Source organism: Ylistrum balloti, unplaced genomic scaffold, assembly GCF_031769215.1.
Source record: "Ylistrum balloti isolate Yb309-2 unplaced genomic scaffold, AGI_CSIRO_Ybal_v1 Utg370856, whole genome shotgun sequence".
In the NCBI taxonomy this organism is placed as follows: domain Eukaryota; kingdom Metazoa; phylum Mollusca; class Bivalvia; order Pectinida; family Pectinidae; genus Ylistrum; species Ylistrum balloti.
The window spans coordinates 1-16,567 of record NW_026782491.1 but is presented as its reverse complement, the minus strand read 5'-3'; the positions used below and the strand labels follow the sequence as shown (position 1 = coordinate 16,567).

General features: G+C 35.5%; 1 pseudogene; it reads left to right on the top strand.

The window, feature by feature from the left end:
- Positions 1-490: 490 nt before the first annotated feature.
- On the top strand, positions 491-14,950 carry LOC132559113 (stalled ribosome sensor GCN1-like; annotated as a pseudogene).
- The last annotated feature ends 1,617 nt before the right edge of the window (positions 14,951-16,567 follow it).

Below are 16,567 nucleotides of genomic sequence, written 5' to 3'. Positions count from 1 at the left end.
TTGATGTAATGGAAAAGGTAAAAACTTCTCTTTTTTTTGACAAGGAAAGTGTGATGTTCCGTAATTTCTTGCGTATTGCCCGACCCTGTAGATAGCCTGCACAATCCTAAATTCTGCAGATCGCGCGCTCCGTAGTATTTTCTCTGGCTTATCTGCTATACGTTGCTTATACGTCGGCGATGAAGGACTAAGCTATTGTGTTTTTGCGTTGCGATTGTCGAGCTAAGAAGCGGTCACGTTTTTGCCTATATGACATGGGCATTTGAATAGTTTTATTAAATGCCTTTTTAAACAGTAGATGAGTTGTAATTACCTGAAATGTACATACATGTACACAGGTTTAGTATCCCTAGCATTTGTGAACGAGATATCGGCATGTCGTCACCGAGCGAATTTAGTCAACTGTACCTGTAGTCTGTTATGGTACATACGGCAAGGAAGTGGAGAAAGTCCACTAAAGAGGGAAAGGCAAAGTCACTGCTGATTTAAATTAAATATTATAAGGTTTGCTGAAGAAAATGGAATACAGGAGAAGGCTGGAGCTCAGGCCCTCCGACAGATCGGAGCAGTCATCAGGAACCCGGAAATTCAAGGTGGGTAATCAAGTAATGTTAATTGATATTTATGTCTTAGATTTTACTCAATCTTAGTTCGTCTTATAATATTTTATTATATCTCCTACTGGGTGTGTAAAATTATAATATATTTCTTTTGTCAAATGTCACAAAATAAAACAATAAACTATTTGATGTCTCTGTGTTACCCAGTATACTGGCTATAAACAGTTCAATGATAGTTAAAGTTTTACCATGCAACTTTAAAAAATATTTTGCACGGAAGGAAATGTGTATGAAATGCAAAAAAGTGAAGTCATTTCCGTAAAACTTTCTTTTGGGAAGACAGAAAGGTATGATATGTTTGAGTAATTTATTTTGTATTTTTTTTAGAAATTGTGCCTAACCTGTTTGATGCTTTACAAGAGCCATCCAAGAAGACAATGGTGTGTCTACAGACACTACTAGACACCAAATTTGTACATTTCATTGATGCGCCCTCCCTAGCCCTTATTATGCCTGTTGAGCATGCATTCCAGGACCACAACACAGAAACAAGGAAAATGGCCGCCCAGATCATCGGCAACATGTACTCTCTAACCGACCAAAAGGTAGACCATTGTCAGATCTTCTCAGAACGAGAAGGAGATATGTGTAAACTTGCTTTCAGAGTGTACTTTCCAGTTCTACAAGTCAAGCACTAAAAAAAAGATACACACTGAAAGACAAAAGTTTAGGACTTGGACCCATATACAGAGAAGGTGATTCCTGGTCTACAACAATCCCTGTTGGATTCGGTCCCAGAAGTTCGTACCGTTTCCTCTCGTGCTCGTGGTGCCATGGTGAAAGGAATGGGAGAGTCCAAGTTTGATGAAGTGGCTTATGGACACGCTGAAGTCTGAGAGCAGCTCTGTTGATCGATCTGGTGCAGCACAAGGTAGGTAAAATAAATACATTCAGTCATATTATCCTGTGTAATCTGACAACCTGTGGGATATGTTGGTCTAGTTTCATGCTGTGATCTTTTTCAGAATAAAATTTATCAATTTGACACATATTTGAGGCAAAATTTGCACACAACCATTAACCATTATCCATTATAAGTGACCTGACAAACACTGAAATAAACTTTATTTTTGAAGTGATCTAATAAATTGTGCTGGAGATGCTTTTTAATGCAGTTATGTAAAAGAAAATACAGACAGCCCATTTCACCAGATGGCCTGCAAAACACACTTGCCAATGTAAAAACTAGAAGGCCATGTAGCCTCTGGACTATGAACAGAAATTTAAGGCTCATGGTCCTGTTTTAATCTAGGATAACGGGATAAATTTATGTCATTGTTGATTTTTGCATATAGCCTACATGTGTACGTTATATATTATGATGTTACTAATGCATTATTTATGTTGTGGTATCAGTATGTATGAGACTTTTACATGCCTGACAGTTCCTTGTTTACTTGTATAGGTCTGAGTGAAGTAATTGGTGGCCTTGGTTTGGCTGAACTGAAACATCTAATGCCAGGCATCATACAGACAGCAGAACGTACTGACATCCCGTCCCATGCTCGTGATGGCTACATTATGATGTATATCTACCTACCCTCCGTCTTTGGCAAAGAATTCATGGCCTACATCGGCCCTATCATTCCCTCCATTCTTCAGGTAAGTATCTGGCAGTATTGATCTCATAATGCCCTTCTCCAAGGTGAGTTCATGGCCAGTTAACTGCGAAATACACTTCCCATATCTTGGACATTTCAAATGACGTGAAAATACAAACTGTCTAGATTTTCACCTTACTATTCTACTTGATTTGACTGTAGGCGTTGGCAGATGAGTCGGAGTATGTAAGAGACACAGCTCTGAGGGCAGGCCAGAGAATCATTAATGTATATGCAGACACAGCAATAGAACTTTTGTTATCCCAGCTGGAGAAAGGCCTGTTTGACGACAACTGGAGGATCCGATTTTCTTCGGTACAGTTGCTGGGTGATCTTCTCTACCGCCTATCAGGTAAGATCCACGTGTTAAGATGTATACTGGTAATGTAGTTAATTTCTTGAAAAGAGCTAAACATAGTGAGGTATTAAAGATTATAGTATGTACACACAGTAATGCCAAATTTTTGTGTTTCGTTGCATTCAATTTACAATTTTCTCTTGTGAATAATTTTTGCCTTCTTCCCAAATTGAGACCTCCTGCACTCCTTAATGAAACCATTACAGAGCTGAATACTGTAAACGTACCTATATTGGTTATTTCATTTTAGTGCTTTTTACATTGAAAGTATTATTACTTAAATGTGCTAGTTGTTGTACCTTAATGGTAGCGCTGTTGTTACAGTATTTACATGTATTTGTTATAGATACACTAATTTATCTTTGCATTAATTTGCCGAAATATGATAATGCCCAAAATTTGATTTTGCCAAGTGAAGTACATTTACAATATATAGGCATACAGAAATTGTCACATTTCATAACATTTGATTTTAAGATGCTTATTTGATAGTTTTTCTTTGGGAATTTCTATAACAAATATCAAATGGGTGTTTTCTTGTTTTATATTGGTAACTTGTTTTGTTTTTCCATACCCGTATTTGATCTTGTTCTTCATGCTGTAACTTCTACAGTTTACAGCATTCACTGTGTAACATTAGTTAACAGTCTTAGAAACTGTATATCTGTTGACAGGTGTCACTGGTAAGATGACCACAGAGACTGCTCATGATGATGACAATTTTGGTACAGAATCTTCATCAAAGGTAACCAAGGCCCTGTGTTATATTCTCACCGTATCTATCAAGCAGGAAGCACAAACTTTGTTATAGACCCACCCACCTCTATAGCAATTTGATCAGAAATGCTAGCAAATGCCCAGATAGCTATATAACTGTGAGTGACGCATTACCTGTTTCCTCCCTCAGTTTATTACAGGCTAAATTTAAATGATAATTCTTGAAAATGTTTCCTTAATTTTACCCTGTTATGATTTTATGATTATTTCATTTATTTGACTCTCAGGCCATTATGCGAGCTCTTGGGAAGGAGAGACGCGATCGGGTATTAGCGGGACTCTCTATGGGACAATCAGACACAGCCATATTGGTACGACAGTCGACACTCCGTGTGTGGAAGATCATCGTGTCTCATACACCACAAACACTTCGTGAGATTCTCCCTGTGTTATTTACACTCCTTTTGGGCTGTCTGGCCAGTACCAGTCACGACAAAAGACAGGTGAGTCTAGACTACTTTCAGGTCTTGATGGATATTGGTCTTTTATTCCCAAACATTTCAGTCATACTTGGGCAATTTTGCTTCTGCACAAATTACTGAAATTTTATTTCACATAATACTAATGTTAGCTAATCCATTCACTGAGAACTCTTTCAACTCTGAAAGTTTGTGGAATTAGGACTTGTTATTGAATGTAATCTTGAGAAAACAAATCTCTGGAAATCCTAATTATGTCTATAGTGATATTACTTTCTAAATAGCTCTAAAGACTGATTTGTTAAGCAGAAAGGAAGAGACAGGAAAACCTCATCATCCATTTGATTTTAGATCTCTTGTGAATATGTTTTACAAAGCATATAGTTTAGAAATTATTCAAGATAATCTTCTAGATAAAGGGGCTATGCTTGCTGCTGAAAGAATTTTCTATAGGAAGCCAATGTAAGCAGTATGCATGTATTTAAATCCATCTTAAACTTTGGATGTAGGTTGCGGCACGGACTTTGGGAGACCTGGTAAAGAAGCTTGGAGAACGGGTGTTACCAGAAATCATTCCAATATTGGAACGAGGTTTGGGCTCAGAGCGGGCAGACCAGAGACAGGGTGTGTGTATTGGTCTCACAGAAATCATGGCCTCAACCAGTCGCGAGCATGTAAGTTAGCTTCGTGATGTCAAGTATGATTGTGTCCTATTGAGTGTAACCAAACCTGTCTATAAATGCCACTCAAGGAAGCAGAGAAAAGTGGTCATTATACACAGGTGGCCATTATAAAGAGGTTCAATTGCTATGGATTGCATTGCATTGGCTACCAAAAAAGCAGCCTTTACAGACGGGTAGCCTTGGTATAAAGATAAACTTTAAGACAGGTTTGACTGTATATTGTGCTGAATAGTTATGGCCAGATAGTATAACAGCACATAGTTGAAACTTTCTCAGACATATTGACTTTTTGACATCTACAAAGAAATGAAATGAAAATTTAGACATTTGCTTGATTTTGATATTTGAGTTTCATGACTTAGTTAACTGAAATGTTAAATCATATCTGTTGTAAATATCACCTGTTAATTTTAAATCCCCAGGTACTTGTGTATGCTGACAGTCTGATCCCCACAGTACGCCGCGCTCTTGTTGACCCTCTTGGTGAAGTTAGGGAGGCAGCCGCCCACACCTTTGACAGCCTCCACTCTTAACATTGGGCCACATGCCTTGGACGAGATTCTGCCAGACCTCCTGAACAAACTGGTACAGTCTAAGACTTATTATTTACAAATATATTTCAATAGAATACAATATTAAGGGTAAATGTTGTGTTTGGATAGATCTGTACTTTCATGAAATATTTTGTCGATAACTTAATATACAGGATACTCATCAATATGTTAATCTGGCTATTTCAATAATCATAACAATTTATGCTGAAAAACCTACTGATTTCTTTCTGTAACTTTTTCTGACCAAATCCATTAAGCAAATGGGTTCACCTAAATTTGAAATCAGGGATTGTAATGTAGATGTATGTATTTATTGACAGCGTGACCCAGACCTGTCAGATGAAGCACTAGATGGCCTACAGCAAGTGATGACGGTGAAGAGTCGTGTCGTGATGCCTTATCTGGTACCACAAGTAAGTACCCCTGTTTATAAGGAGAGGTTACTAGGTCTACACGTACTGAAAAAAAGAGAAACCATCATGAGGGCCACAATAGGTTATTTATTTAATTTATATGTTGCAGTCTGGTTTGTGTTAGGGTTCAAACTGCAGCTTTACCAATTAATTTTCACCTTTCATAGCATGATGAGATTTTAAAATAGCAAAGAACATTTGGTCTAGGGGAGGCTAGATTGAACAGTTAACTTCATATTTAAAATTTAAACAATGTAAAACACATTCAATGTTTTCATTATTATTATAAAAAGCATATACTGAATTTTAGAAAGTTTTACACAAGAAGAGATTTGTTTCTTTTGTTACTTTTATAGAAATTTATAAGGTTTTCATTTATTTTTCACATGACAATACATTTACAAATATATACAATTTCAGACAGATGAAAGAAAAGTAGTTGTCTCCCCTTGGCATGAAATATTAAATCATCTCTCCTATGGAAAACTGATTTCTTATCTTTCCTTGGGACCTATTCATATTGGAATTTTTTTTTTCAAGGATAAATTTGTACATATATAGGTATGATGTTGGTGCGTATTAATTTCCTCAAAAATTGTTCAATATCTCCAAAAAAATGAGCGGGCCTTGTCCAACTATTGAAGGAAAGTGGTTGATGGTACATTTTTGGCTAGATAATGAATAAGATCATCAGTTTTGTTGAATAGTAAATAAATAAGGTGAAAAGGAATTTAATGATAATTAATGGTTTTTTTTTTATTGATTTTTTGAGTGTGATGAATTGAAATACTAAAAGGAATATGTGGCAGTAGAGTAGTCTGAATCGAGTTATGGCAAGTATGCCACCTTGCAAATTGAACTTACATAGCCAGTCATGGGATTTTTCCAACTGAAACACAGGTACATAGCATCCCACCACAGCATGGAGGTCCTGTGCCATGGGTACCTGGCCAAGCCTGTTTCTGGTGTCCCACCCTCCTATTCAGGAGGCCCCCTTCTCGAGGGTTGGTGACTTTTGTCTCAGACCTTCCCAGGGGGCCTGTTGAACAAACAAGGTGTTCTGTGTGTTGCCCCTAAAGCAAGCCTTACCACCACACATGCATTGTATTGTGCATTATGTGCTATATATACTGCCGATTATAATTGTCTGATTTCAATACTTTTCTTAAATTTGCATATTTGCATCTGTTGCCTTGCATTTTAAAAAAAATTCAGTTTAATATCTATTTTTTTACTATTCTTCTCTTTTATTGAGTAGTTCTCTGAATTCTTGTTTGGTTTTAGTATTTTTATTTGATAACGAAATCAAGATTTTTTAGTCTTTGGAAAATTCATCATCTTTCTTATTGAAGGGAGACAACTCTTTCTAATATTTTCTTCTTTTTCTTTTATTTTCCTATTGTAACAAATGATATTATTAACTAAGAGATTTTAAGCAATGTTGAACAGTAAATTCTAGTTGATTATCTTTTATATTTTACCTTTCTAAGCCATGAGATTGTTACTTGTAAATGCAAGCGTTAATTTGGTCAGGGAATTATAATCTTAGTATTGGTTCCTGATTACAAAATTACTGGAGTTAATATGAATTTTCCTTTGCAAAAAAAATGTCTCAAAAATAATAATTTTGAAATCTAGGTATTATGTTCATGTCCTCGCTAAGGGGGAGGGGTGGGGGTTTGGAAATCATATCATAGTATTTTCTTGCCCATTATTGTATCATAGTGTTACCCATGTCTTGGCCAGTAATCATATAATGTTACCCTTGTCTTGTCCTATCCATTCCATCCTATTTTAAATCAATATCTTGAGAACCCTTCAGCAGATTTAATTCATATTTACCTATAGTATCCTATGGAGGGGGAATACATTTGTTTTGTCTCCTTGATTCAAACACAGCTTTTATTTGAGAAAGCATATTAAAATTTGTCAGTAGAGATTAAAAGAAGATGGAATAAATTTGAGATATTTGAGTAACCTAACATTGAAAGTCCTCAGACTCTTATGTTAAATATCCCACAAGTTTCATAAAAGTGTGACCTTTACCTTTCAATGTAGCTGGTGACCCCTCCAGTGAACACACAAGCACTGTCCTTGTTGTCATCAGTGGCAGGCGACTCACTCACCAAACACTTGCCTAAGATACTGCCTGCCTTGATGGACATACTCAGTGAGAAGGCTGGAACCCCAGATGAAGCCCAGGTAAGTCTAGTCGCTCCCAAAAATTATGTCCTACTTCTAAATACCTTGTCACCATGGATAACCCTTGATTCATCCAAGACTTGTGAATCCCAAAAATGATGTCCTATTTCCAAAATACTTGTCACCATGGACAAACACCTACTTGGGTTTTGAAGGATTATTTTATACAAGGTTTATCGCTTTCATTAGAACAGAGATGTTTTTAAAAGAAGTTTTTTTGTACGATACTGCTTAATCTCTTGTAGAAATTCATAACTGCATGTAAATTTTCTCTTAAAGAAAAATGTCCAAACCTCTTCAATAGTATGCTTCACCCGAAATTACTTGTTTTCTTTAGAAAATTAGCAATGTCGTTATTATCTATCAAAAATTATTTATGAAATTTTGGGTGTTTCATCCATTCAAAACTGATGTTAGATCAATGATATCTCAAGAATTTGAAAAATGTAGTCATTATAGTTAGGAGAATGTTTACGAAAACTTAGTTTAATGGATAACTGAAAAAACGAATTGATCCATTTGATAAAAATCTTCTGAATCCATGGTTTGATGGTTTTACCTTCATATAAATAAAAAATTGATATGTTTGATTTAAATTTTGGTCATCCCAGATTGAATAGTGTATGGATTCCCTAGAATTATATTATCTAAAACCTTGCAATCATTTCCTAAAACTTTAAATGTTCAGAATTCATTTTTCTAATGGTAAATTGCAGGGTATTGCACCAGTGCTGCCAATATTCTGTGAGGGTATGCTGAACGGTTCACAGGATGTGAAGGCTGTGGCAGCCAATGGGCTCAGAGAACTGATCCACCTGACCAGCCCAGAGGCCCTGAAACCATCTGTTGTAAATATCACCGGACCACTCATTCGTATCCTTGGTGACCGCTTCTCAGCACAGGTCAAGGTTGCTGTCTTGGAAACTTTGACCTTACTTCTTGCCAAGGTCAGTAATAACAAATATTTTACCAAAGAAATAGCCCATCTCCTATAAAGCTTCAATGTTTTTTAGATCCCAACTTCCCCTCTTATTTAATTCCAGTTAATTTTGGAAAGATCAGAAATTTTTCCTGGCTTCAGAACAGCAAAGAAAATTCAATTTTTTGGTGATCCATTTTGATGTATAAATCATTCATAATACCATTTATAGCTAGAATAGATTAGATATTTCTATGGTGATTTCTGTCAGACAACAAACTTGAATCAAAAGATCTTTAGTAACTTCTATCAAAGCCAAATTAAACATTACAAAATGATCACTCCCCAGTTTTGAATTCAACTGTCTGTATTGAGTATATTGCTTTCCGATCAACTTTAATTTATGAATCACCTGTCTGTTTTCAATTGTGAATCACCTGTCTGTTTTGAAACTGTGAATCACCTGTCTGTTTTGAATTGTGAATCACCTGTCTGTTTTGAAACTATGAATCACCTGTCCATTTTGAATCGTGAATCACTTGTCTGTTTTGAAAATGTGAATCACCTGTCTGTTTTGAATTGTGAATCACCTGTCTGTTTTGAATTGTGAATCACTTGTCTGTTTTGAAATTGTGAATCACTTGTCTGTTTTGAATTGTAAATCATCTGTCTGTTTTGAAATTGTGAATCACTTGTCTGTTTTGAATTGTAAATCATCTGTCTGTTTTGAAATTGTGAATCACTTGTCTGTTTTGAATTGTGAATCACCTGTCTGTTTTGAAATTGTGAATCACCTTGTTGAATTACATGTTTTGTTGTTTCTCTGTTAAGATTTTATGTTTTGTTAGATTGAATCTAACCATATAGATCTTGATGTTATACTTTCCAGGTTGGCCTACAGTTGAAGCCCTTCCTACCCCAGCTACAGACAACCTTCCTGAAGGCACTTAACGATCCCCAGTGTGCTGTACGTTTGAAGGCAGCATCTGCACTTGGCCGTCTGATTGTGATACATGTACGGGTGGATCCACTGTTTACAGAACTGCACTCAGGCATTAGGAACACTTCAGATTCATCCGTCAAGTAAATATCTATTTAGTCTGTAGTCAACACATACATGTGATGAGCCAGGAATATATCAATCTTTCTATTTAGTCTGATTTTGCAGTATCATTTGTTGGTGAGGTTACTACCTGTATGAGGCACATTGCATGATATAAGAAGTTGTTGGTCTAAATTGTCTTATCTAAGGATATAAACAGAATAGCATAGAACAGCTTCATGAGAAACAAATTTGCCTGGGGTATCATTACCCCTGAATGAGGATACAAAACCCACCAGATTGGTAACATGTAACACTGGTACCCCCTAAGGAAGGTGTGAATACATTGTTTGGGTTAACTCTATCCCTAGGAGATACAGTCTCAATAGAAAAAAGTGAATTTGACATTAGTTAGTGTCTTGTGAGAGATGCATTTGCATGGACTATTAAATTGGGCCCCACCATCTGTCCATCCCAGGAGCTTTTCCAGGCTGTAGACTGTAGAACTTGAGTTCTACTGATCTCAGTAATTTTTGTATACAAGGCTTGTTTCTTAGTTGTGCCTTTCAATACTGGTGAGATCTCATTTTTTATATTTACTCTGATCCCTTCGAAACAAAATCAGAAATACCAAAATTACTGTTAGTATTTTTCTTTATGGGCTACAATTGACAATGTTCAGCTGATCTCTATAAGTGTTAAATACATTTGTTTGGCTATTCATTGCCATGCTTTGCGGCTCCTTCTTATACTTGAACGAGGGAGCATACTTGTTCTAGATAAATTCCATCACCACACAGCTTTAAAAAGAGAAATATCATTTTGATGCTTTATATGTAAGGTCACTGCACATTTCCATTATCTATGATTTACAAGGGATTTAGTTTGTCTATCTGTGCATCTGTCTGTCTTTGGTTTCTCTATAATGATTTCCCTTAATTAAATCATATTACACCTGCAGAGAAGATTAGTTTGGTTGTATAACTGTCATTGAAGCAAGTAAATACATATTACCTGGCAATGAGGTTTGGTTAATGATGAATCATTCTGTATTTGACATCCAGGTTTCTCAAACATTTTATATCACTTCCTTTACAATTTTAATTAATAAATTCTGTTCTTTTGTTATAGAGACACAATGCTACAGGTACTTCGATTCTGTGTTTCTGGGGCTGGACAGAAGATGGCAGAGCCACTGAGGAAACAGATCACTGCCACATTGTTGGAGTTACTAGGCTCTCAGGAAGATGCCACAGGTGCAGTTGCTGCTGGTTGCCTTGGAGCCCTGTGTACAGCTTTATCAGAAGCAGAGCTTAAAGACACACTTATACAACACTTACTAGGTAAGGGCAGACAAATTTGCTGTAATAACAGAGCATTTATTAATAATGGGTGATAAAATCCCTCTGGGATCCCACTTCTATAGATCATAAAAACATTTTACAGTACAGTATTATTTGTAAATTAAAATGTAGTTCTCTAATGCAGTAGAACATACGTTTTGATGTGTTAACAGATGCTGACCCAAGCCAGGACTGGATGTTGAGACAGGGCCGGAGTATGGCTCTAGGGGTCGCCCTGAAGGAAGTCCCGAGCAAGCTCACTGGCACTGGACTTGAGAGAAGCATAGAAAATTACATTACAGAACTAGCCACATCTGATAGGGTGAGCTGTGTATACTTACTACTGTCTCCTGGGATTTGACTTCAACAATTCTAGTAAAGCTTTTGTTGTTAGAAAACTTCTTATATTAAGAAATTTGATCTGTTACTATGAAAACAGTCAACCAAAATTACAAGTATTGGGTTATCTCGGCCAAAGTTTTAAAATTGTTCAAGATAACAGGATATACAATTAAATCTAGCCCTGTAGTAGTGAATTTTTGTTGAATTCTCTTCTTCACCGTCTTTTCAGTAACCATGGAAATAGTGAAAATTGCTGAATGTCATTACCAGAAAATTAATCCACAAGTCAATGACTTCAAAAATAAGATACAAAAACATCAAATGGGAAAGAGTATACTTTAAATGATAAGGTGATTGTGTGAAAATGGATATCTATAATATTGTTTTATGTGAAAGTACAGCATAATTGTATCAAAAAGATAATAGCTTTTAGTGGTGGAAGGGAAACATGGCATGTTAAGAATTTGAACATAAAGTAAATAAATACTGTAATAGACAAAGATCTTAGTGTTTTTAGGTTTCCAAGGTCAAGTCACCATTGTTATATGTAATAAAGGAAAAGAAAACAATGAACTATTATTCATAGCATTCACGACCTACTGACATATACAGGACAGTTATTTGATTGAAAAGGTCATTTCCCTTAAATTGCCTCTTTATTGTTGTTTGATAATGAAGATAATTTCCCCAGTAATAAAATCAAGATGGCTGTAGTTTATTGTGCATTCTGTCAGTACTTTCATATTGCTACTTTTTAATGTGTGTGTATAGGCTGTTCCAAATCAGTGTCCAATCTTGAGGACATCCCATATTTATCATATAGTATCATAACATCAAGTTCACTGGTCCAGATTGAAGGGTCAAAGATCATATTTAAAAACTGTGATGAATTCATCAAGCAATGATACTTAGATGCATGGGAGTGGAGATATTCATATATTACAGAAAACTTTTGTCCCACAAGATGTTGGACTGTTCATATTTTCGTTCGTCGGAGGATTATTGGACCAAGCTCACTACCATCTGATGTTGAAATGTTCAAATCAACCGTCATCATTTGTCCATCCATCTTTGAACAATTCTTGTCATAACTAATTCTTGAGAAGTACTAAATGAATAATTACCAGATTTCATTTGCAGGTTATACTTGGTCTTCTTTTTATCTTTATTTCTTAAGTATGACCAGATGGATGACTATTGTAATTCATATGTGTGTTCACCATGGTCCTTATTTGCCTTGTCTATGACTGACAGTGGCCATCTTGGATTTTAACGTTTATTTTTATTACTATCATTTGAAGTACTTGAAGAATCTTTGCCTACATATGTAGATTTCTGTTTGTGCCTTGTTTCCCATGTCCAGGGATATGAGAAAATAAAAGAATGGAAACGAAAAGAAGGAAAAATATCAAACTAATACATAAATGATCAAAAAGATCAAACAATAGTGGGTATTCCCCTGCAATCTTTTGTCAGGTTTCAGCCTGAAGGAATATACATGCAACAAACTTATGTATGTATGTATGAATATTATGCCTATATAGAGGATATTCAAGGATTTCAGGTTGTATATATATACATATGTTCACAAGTATTACAGAATATCTATATCTTTTGCAAGTATGAAGCATGCATGAACATATAGATAATTTCTGTTATAAGAGGGAAATATATATGTTTTTTTAAAACTGAAAATTATTAAGTTTTCTTTTTCTTTTTTTGTTTTAAAGGGAAAACAAAAAGAAAAAAAAACTGATCCTAACAAAAAAAATAAAGCAGTATTCAAAATAGTTGGGGAAATATTGATGGTTCTTTCACATCAAATACTGTGTTGTTCTGCTTTACAATAAGACAACCCATTATCAATAGGTTGCTTTACATGGTATTCTATCACTTTATGCTGTTATCTGGTAAGAATCCTGTTTTATATACCAAATTACAGAAAAGCAGAAATGTTCATATGGATTATTTGATGGAAAACCAACTTATTCAACTTTTGCTTCCTTTGCGTCTGAACAGGAAAATCAGTGAATTTCAATACATTGACTGAAAAGCTTCATTCTCCTTAGGCATAACTACAATTTAAGTCTGGTTGTAAACCTTATATACACAGACACAATAACCACATCATAAGGAGTAGTTACCGTACAAGTGAGACTGTTTAACATGGTTGTCTGGTGTCCATGGTAATGATGTTATTAGACAAATGTGTTAATGAGACAGGTCAATACAATAAATTGCAGCCTACAAAATTTTATCTTTGTAGTGTCAGTACTATTATAAATATAATGTTACGTGATAATTTGTATGTTGTCTAATATCACATTAGTAATTACTATAGCTGGTGTTAATGGGTACCTGTTAAATAGACTTGTAGTTTATCAGAGACAGCTGCTGTGGTTTGCCAGCTCACTAGGATTTCATAAATGTGATCAACAACAGCTGATTTGATTAAATGCTGAAATCTGTGATATTTCATCACTGCATACAAATATTGGAAATTTTGGAATCCAAATTTGAAAATAGAATTTATGATAATGATGCTTATTGTTTAAAAAAGATACAAAAAGTGATTGACATACTTCAAAATTCAAAATTTCTTATCACTTCATTATGAGGCTTTGTAATGGTAAATGAGCCAAAGATGAATAGAAGTGATTATGCTCCCAAATCTAGACATGAATAAACTTTGATCCTGTTAAGGATGTAGTGACATATAGTAAATTAAGTTACTCCAACCTACATTTTCATCACTGACCTTCATCAGAGGACAAAGTTTGTCCTTACACTATCTCCTACACTTCTAGTCACTGGAACTTTATACTATGAGCATAGCTGACCTCAGTGTCAAGAATTAGTTCCTACACTAATTCCTTATTAGTGCACCTGTGGTGTGTAATTTCACATTCATTAGTAGACTGTAATTCATGAAGTTCTCATCAATCATCACAATCATGTTCCTACAGTTTACTTTCTCCTCGCACCACTAAATGCTATGAAAACTGTTACCTTTTTTTTCATAGAGATCTTATTTTCTCTGTTTTTGAGGTTAAATAAAAGTATGAAAAATGCATTTAGAAAATTATCTTTAAGAATTACTTTCCATTTCATAATTTCCTTTGAAAAATGTCTCTCTTTTTCCTTCAAGCTGCAGAAATTTGAACTATGGTGAAAAATTAACATTATCAGTCTGTAATATACACCTGTTTTGCTTTGTGGATAAAGTTTAGTCTATGTCATGTTTACCGTCTATATCTGATCTTATACAAATCCAGAGTAAAACAACCACAATGGCTTCCAAGTGGGAGTTCTTCAATTAGTCAACATGTTTCGCCTTGTTGAAGCCTGCACAGTGCAGAATATGTTGACGAATATGTAATGAATTGAAAAACTCAATCTAGGAAACAGTTGTGACTGTTTTACCCTGAATTGATTATCACTATGACAAATCACCCTGCATCCCTGCTGTAACCACCCAAATAGTATAGGACACCTGGATCAGCCCTAAGATAAACCACAGCTCTATCTTTTATACCTAAGTGATCCTGTATGATGTTTTTTTCTGTTGACAGATTCCCCTGTGTATCAGCGGCTATCGTTGTGTGGGTTTCTTACTGAATTACCAGCTGTCTAGCAGTGATGGTAGTGTACCTTCACTAGTATTAACCCTTATTAAGGTGAGTGTTAAAGTGCCTATTATCACTTATATCAATTACATTCTTCCAACACTTTATTTTTAAAAGATGAATTTTTAGGTCATTTGAAAATGACTTCTTGCTATAATGTTCAATCTGTTGTCATGCATAAACTTTTTCACATTTTTTATATCTCCTTAAAAAGCAGTGGCTTATTTCAATTATTTGACTACAAACATTCCTGGGTCAATACAGTTTGAATATTGTGCAATTTATGGGTTTGGCCCCTAAGTGGAACTGGGGACAGGCCCCCAAAGGTTTCATCTCAACTAGAAATCTCAGAACTAAAATTCTTTCACAGTTGGGGACCGGCCTCCAAAGGCTTCATCTCAACTAGAAATGTCAGAACTAAAATTCTTTCACAGCTGGGGACGGGCCTCTGAAGGCTTCATCTCAACTAGAAATGTCAGAATTAAAATTCTTTCACAGCTGGGGACGGGCCTCCAAAGGCTTCATCTCAACTAGAAATGTCAGAACTAAAATTCTTTCATAGTTCGGGATGGGCCTCCAAAAGTTTTCATCTCAACTAGAAATGTCAGAGCTAAAATTCTTTCATAGTTAGGGACGGGCATCTGAAGGCTTCATCTCAACTAGAAATGTCAGAACTAAAATTCTTTCATAGTTGAAAGCCCTTAAGGGAGTTTACCAGAAATTCAGAGCTGTCCTGTGTCTAAGTGCCCCCTGGTAGAGAGTGAAGTTTACTATAGTTTATCAAGGAAAAGGATACTTTTTGCGATCTACTAAACCAGTCAGTCAAATTTTATTGGTTTTGGTCACAAACATATCCTTAGAGCAAGATTGTTCAAAAATTTTGAGTGGTATGGATCTTCCCCCACCCCCTCCCCAAAAAGCTAAGGGAGAGGTCTTCAAAGGGACAAGATATTAGAAATTTCTAAAAAAAACAACAACCAGAAATATCATCTCTACCCAATAGATACTGACAGTCAACAAACAAATGATAGAAGTGTGATGCTTTCTTTACATTTCTACTGAAACATAGAAGCCATATTTGGTTTACTTTCATAGGCACAAATGGATGATCACACATTTTATGTAAATACTGCTTCTGTGAAATAATATAATACAAACTGATTATGAATAACTTTAATATGCACTCCCAAAAATTTCAGTATGGTTTTGAAGGTCTTATGATTGTTCCTACTACTTGCCTCTTTATAGTTTATTAAGAAGTCTGTCAAGGTTTGTCTGCCTCTTGTTGGGAATAAAATCAGGGCCTAATATTAGTTGAAATGCCCTCCATGTCAGTCCATGTGTGAGTCAATCCAGATGCCCATTGGTTCATGTTTCTGTTAGGTTACCAGTTGACCTTTGATGTGTCAGGCAGTCTAAGCATCTTATAGCAAATGTCTGTTTTACCCAACACAACCAAGACAGTACAAAATGATCCATGGACTTTTCTCACCATCTACCTCTGATGGAGATTGGACCATACTCCTCAGATTTTCAAATCAGGTTTCAAAGTCTGTTGCTCTATGTACCGAGATTTTACAGACACAGTGACAATGGAGATATGTCACATACTGATAATCTTATCTTTGTTTAAGATATAAATATACACATTAGATATTAGTTGACACC